A 6,358-nucleotide genomic window follows, 5' to 3' on the forward strand; every position below is an offset into this window, starting at 1 on the left:
CCGTGACCCTTATTTTTATAGGTTCTTCTGATCAAACTGCCGGTAATTTATTACAATTTAAAACACAAGGTTTATTCTTTTTATAGGTTCTTCTAATTATATTACTGGTAATGAATCGTTGTTTTATAACCTAAAGAAACAAGTTCCTAAATCAGTCGTAGTGAATTCGAATTCTTTCTTATCCGAGTAAGCTTGATTTAACAAAGAAAAAACATTGTAGTGAAAGTTAAACACTGTTTTATTTGTCTTTAAAAAATGTATACAGAACATATAGGAATAATTATTGAGAAACACTATGTTATTAATAAAACAACAACATTTTGATTACGTTCAATAATGGATCATTAATACATATAACATTTAGAAGATATATGATTAAAACAGAGTTGTTTCTCCATTTTCAAAGTGTCGATATGACCTCAAGGGTACTTTTTTTTTTTCCTTTTCAAATACATTTACCGAGACTGCAGTCATAAGGAATACAGCAAGGGCGGTTGAGGCACTGAATGAAATATTATATATTTTATTAATAACCAGAACAATGTAAATCTAACAACAGATTTCCCTACATAGGTAAAACTTACGTATATTAAATCATCAGTTTGTATTTCGTATTTTACACATATATTTAATCACTTAAATACATGAAGTGTATTTTTATTCAGCATGTGTCTTGTTGTTTGTTTCTAAAATCAATCTCTCGATATTTCTTCGCTCTAGATATACGTGTCATACAACTTGCTTTATTCTTGTATATCTAGTAGTTAAAAACAGACATGAGCACAATCAGTCAGAAAACTGGCACGTGAAACAGTAACTCTGATTAATAAGTTGTCGATTAATACATGTTTAATGGTATAAGAATATCTTTATAAATCGTAGATAATCTTAATTTGAACGGCTTTAAATAAAGTTAAAGCTGCGTAAACGCTAATTAATAGTAAACGTAGATAATTAATTTGAATACAGAAAAAAACGGTGAGGCGTGTATTTGTGTACAGTTCGTGCGCGTAATGTATCCGATATTTAAGTATTAAGAAATAGTAAACGTTTTGTCAGTCTGTAGGTTCATTAAAGTAACTCAGTTTAAAGCTTATTGCATTACTTTAATTGGTTTCTTACGCTATAATCGGTTACATATGCATTGAGTAAAAAGCATTATCTGAAAAACGGGCTACTTACGGACTCGAATCTCGCAGAACATACTGGAAAAGGAGATTCATAGCGTTTTGCTTCAGTGCACATTGCCACAAACCAACAGATTGTTATAGACACAATAACAACAAGAGTCAACAGTGTTTGCTTCATGATGGTATCCTTCTGTGTTGACTCCAAACTTCCTGTTTATTTTAAGTAAAATAAAATTATTGGACAACTTTAGTAAACGTAGCCAACAGCTTTCGTGTTCCAAGGTATATAAATATAATTTCACAAGTAAAATGCGGGACTTTGTTTTATTTCTTTCACTTTGAAGATAAATCAAATATAGAGAAACAATGACCTATCTTTAAATCAACGAATTATTTACCTACTTACATATAAGGAGAACACATAGGTACAAGTAATTATGTATTGTTGCTATTGTACCTGATTTAACTATAATGTATTGTACTTGTATAGAAGTGAATCTTGTAAGGATGAGGACATGTGGTTAGAAGTAGTTACCTATTTATTGTTGCTATTGTACCTGGTTTAACTATAATGTATTATTGTACTTGTATATAGGTGAATCTTGTAAGGATGAGGACACGTGGTTAGAAGTAGTTACCTATTTATTGTTGCTATTGTACCTGGTTTAACTATAATGTATTATTGTACTTGTATACAAGTGAATCTTGTAAGGATGAGGACACGTGGTTAGAAGTAGTTACCTATTTATTGTTGCTATTGTATCTGGTTTAACTATAATGTATTGTACTTGTACACAAGTGAATCTTGTAAGGTTGAGGACACGTGGTTAGAAGTAGTTACCTATTTATTGTTGCTATTGTATCAGGTTTAACTATAATGTATTATTGTACTTGTATACAAGCGAATCTTGTAAGGATGAGGACACGTGGTTAGAAGTAGTTACCTATTTATTGTTGCTATTGTATCTGGTTTAACTATAATGTATTATTGTACTTGTATACAAGCGAATCTTGTAAGGATGAGGACACGTGGTTAGAAGTAGTTACATATTTATTGTTGCTATTGTACCTGGTTTAACTATAATGTATTATTGTACTTGTATACAAGTGAATCTTGTAAGGATGAGGACACGTGGTTAGAAGTAGTTACCTATTTATTGTTGCTATTGTATCTGGTTTAACTATAACGTATTGTATTAACTTATTGGTTACTCTTCGACGGGTTGTGAAGAGAATTCCATAACTGTTAATGCAGGGTTGTTGTTGTTTTCATTTCTATCGTCACTGTATTTGTATGTAATGTAATTGCTATACTATTATGTTTCTTAAATGGTTAACTACATTTATTAATTTGTATCACATACTAATGTTCAATTCATTACGATGTAATGTGTCAAGTTTGAACCAATATGCGGAAGCAAATTCGTCTATATCAGAAATTTAAGAAGGAAACATTACAAACTACGACAAAGGTGAGTGAAAACACCCAGCTGGGTGTAATTGAGTGATTTATTTAATTTTATAAATTTTACAAACATTGGACTATAAACATGTAGATTTCTAAAAAGTGATGTTTCTCTCCTACATGCATTGTGTTTCACAAGCAACACGTTTGGACAGACAGCATTGAGTTATCACCCATGTTGTTATGCTACATAGTATGTTAACTGTTATTTCTGTCACGTAACTCAAATTATAACACTTCCTTGTTATCGTGTCTCTATATCATATATATTTCTTGAACCTTGGAAAAGCAATTCAGTTCTATAATATGTACTGAATATATTAATAATACAGTATTATTAGTTTACATACAATATACCATATGAACAACAAAATGGACCAACGTTGTCCAAACATACTAATTGTGAAAAACACGAAATTTAAAAATTGTGTCTTAATTTCATACACGAAACCACTTATTGATTCAGGAAATTAAAAGGGAATATTCTTAACATTTTCAAATACGGACACGAAACTTTACTCACTGTTATGATTCAAGGCATAGGTTAGGATAAACAACAGGCTAATGTTTTAATAGTGAAAACCGAAATGTGTTTTCTAATACCAATTTAAGTTACTCAGTTATAGATTAGTTTTATGGATACCATTTTCATTGATACAACTACCTTCAACTTAAGATATTCTAAGAAAATAAAACAAAAATTAATATTAGTTTTCGTACTAATAGTATCTTCACTAAATTTGATAGACCTTTAGTAAATATTACAAGTCTTGATAAAAATGAACTAGAAACCCTATAACCCGAGCGCTTTCGGAAGTTAGACTTTTTTTCTTCAGGGGCAAATCGTATTTATATATATATGTATACATTACTTTTTTATTATATAGTAATAATCAGTCAATTTCAATTATTATGTACCTTATATATGCATATAGACTACACAGATATAATGAAAGTTATCACATTTATTTTTCTTAAAATACACAAACTAAGAAAAGACGTAGAGCAATTAATTATCTCTTCTAGTTATGACCTTTGAACTCGGTTGCTGCTGGATATAAGGTTTCTAATCTTTTTAAAATTTCGCACGTGGAGGATATGGAACAAACATTTTTAGGCTTTATATATACAATTGAATAGCCAAACAGTCAACAATTACTATATTGATACCATAGAATTCAACTATAATTTATAAAGCTTAGTAAATAAGTTATATTCAGGTTTTTAAAAAATATGAAACATCGAGTAAAAAAATGGTACAACCTACCTCGTTCTAGTCTTGGTTTGAATTAAAATGGGTGAGAAAACCAACAGGAGGCCTGGCGGTTAAGGCACTCGATACGTAATCCGAGTGGTGTTCAAATCCCCGTTACACCAAACATGCTCACTTTCTTAGCCGTGGGGGCGTTATAATGTGATGTTCAATCACACTATGCATTGGTAAAGGAGTAGCCCAAGAGTTGGCAGTGGATGGTTATGATTAGTTGCCTTCCCTCTAGTGTTACACTGCTAAATTAGGGACGGCTAGCACAGATAGCCCTCGAGTAGCTTTGCGCGAAATTCAAAACAAACAGGAAGAATATTTGCAGTTTTAAAACAACGGCTGTTGGAGAGTATTATAGCACAACGGTTGTTGAGAGTATTATAGCTTGTGTTGTGATAAATGTTTATATAAGAGAAATATTAGTTGTAGCATTAAGGTTCTGTCTAATTTCAAACTTTTCTTTAAACACGTATCAGAAATGTAGGTATATGATTCAACTTCAACAAAATTTAACAAATAAATTAGTTTATTTATAGCTACGTCGAGCAATAGAAGCAGCGAAACTGAAGAAGCGGTCAGCATATACAGGGTGTTCGGAAAGTCACTGTGCACTTATATATTTATTAACAGACATGTTTCAATATAGAATACAGGAGGTAAACATGAATGACAATTATAAACAATGTTGAAAGAGACCCCCGTTGTCATCAATACAGACCTGGATCCTTCTTATTTTGTTTCTAAACACTGCTATCAGTTGCTGGCTTGAAATAGACTGAATAAACATATGATTACAAAACTGCACAGTGACTTTCTGAACACCCTGTACTTTAAAAACAAGACGTCTAACCTACACTCAAAACATTTATGTAGATATTTAAATTTTATATTATAATTAATGTGCCTAGTTTCTAAGAATTTCTAACGATTAGTAATGTCGTCCCAGTTTACTTCAGAGTGCCTCATGTACATGAAACTGTTGTTATGTTAAACTTCTTTGGCATTTCCTTTCTTTGAATTTTCTCCTTGAAATTCATAGAAAATAAACACACTATTAACATGCTCCTTGAAACATGCTAATAAGCACAGTTACTTAAGACCTACCTACAACTCTAAACGGTGCACAATTTTGTTTTCCGTAAAATCTTTTATCTCTTTGATACCTTATGTAACTGAGAAATCGGATTAGGAACAAACAACAATTAATCTTTAGGTGTGTGTTTTTTAATAGCAAAGCCACATCGGACTATCTGCTGAGTATACCGAGGAGAATCAAACCCTTGATCTTAGCGTTGTAAATTCCTAGACTTACCCGCTGTACCAGCGGTGTACTTTAATCTTTAGAAGATATTACAAACTTTTTTTTAAATCCAGCTGCGACAGTTTATGTTTTCGGTTTTAGTTTGATAAAAAAAATATTAAACATCAGTATATAACAAGTTTAATATTAATATAATATTGATTTAGCCAGGTGGTTAAGGCACTCGACACATATTCTGATGGTTACAGCTTCTAATCCCTATCGTACCAAACATGCTTGTCCTTTCAGCCATGGGGACGTTATTATGCAATCTCACTACTCATTAGTAAAAACATAGTCAAAGAATTGGCGGTGTGTGGTGGTGACTAGCTGCCTTCCCTCTAGTTCTACACTGCTAAGCTAGGGACCGCTAGCGCAGATAGCCTTCATGTAGCTTTACGCGAAATTCAAAAACATAGGTTTAGTTTACACACATTTTTCGAACACGTTTCATTTCAACACAGGCGTGTAGTCCGTGTGTTTACTTACAAAGTTGACCCTTTTCGAAACTACATAGTAACACTACTTTAATATGCACATATATATATATTATACCATTTACTTACAATTACTGTCAACGTAGGAAGTAGCGTGCAACCAACCACTTTCAGGTAATGGTGAAACACTGTGGAACTGAGGGTTCACTTGTTTACTTTGTCTTCACGTGATTAATTAGTTGACGGTCATTGGCCACGTTATAGAAAATGTAGTTTGTGTGTGTGTTTCATCTCGTGACGCCGTCTACAAATTTAGTTAACGTTAACTTATATTGAAGATGATGAATGCTCAATAACAGAAACAATAGGATGAAGGGGTAGTGAACCCTGATTAAGATGTCCTTTTTACGAAACTGTCATTTCCCAAAGTTTGGTTAAAATTAGCACAGCGACCTAGATACAACCTGAAATCTTATTTGCTCCACCACTTGCAACATCTCACTGCTTGATAGATTAAGAGACTGACCAACCATTTCACCAATATCCATTTATTTCATGACACTGTTAAAGTTATTCCACTCCATATTACTCTTATTATTTTAATTATGGTAACTCACATGCATTATCTTGTATTTATTATAATTAAACCCATCTTCCATTTATTTGTTCAACTCACTAGATGATGCAAATTCTTTTGTAAAATAGCAGCACCCTCTTCACAGCCAGCAACACAAAATACTTTAATATCATCTGCATATTTAA

At 32.1% G+C, this 6,358-nt stretch overlaps 1 long non-coding RNA gene across 1 annotated transcript; it reads right to left on the reverse strand.

Annotated features, from left to right (window-relative positions):
• Window positions 1–220: 220 nt before the first annotated feature.
• LOC143249912 (uncharacterized) lies at window positions 221–5,881 on the reverse strand. The gene is made up of 3 exons (XR_013028036.1): window positions 5,726–5,881; window positions 1,183–1,340; window positions 221–502 (listed from the first exon to the last, which is right to left on the reverse strand). It is a non-coding gene; the product is annotated as an uncharacterized LOC143249912 (long non-coding RNA).
• Window positions 5,882–6,358: the final 477 nt, after the last annotated feature.

Source organism: Tachypleus tridentatus, chromosome 4 (assembly GCF_004210375.1).
Source record: "Tachypleus tridentatus isolate NWPU-2018 chromosome 4, ASM421037v1, whole genome shotgun sequence".
In the NCBI taxonomy this organism is placed as follows: Eukaryota; Metazoa; Arthropoda; class Merostomata; order Xiphosura; family Limulidae; genus Tachypleus; species Tachypleus tridentatus.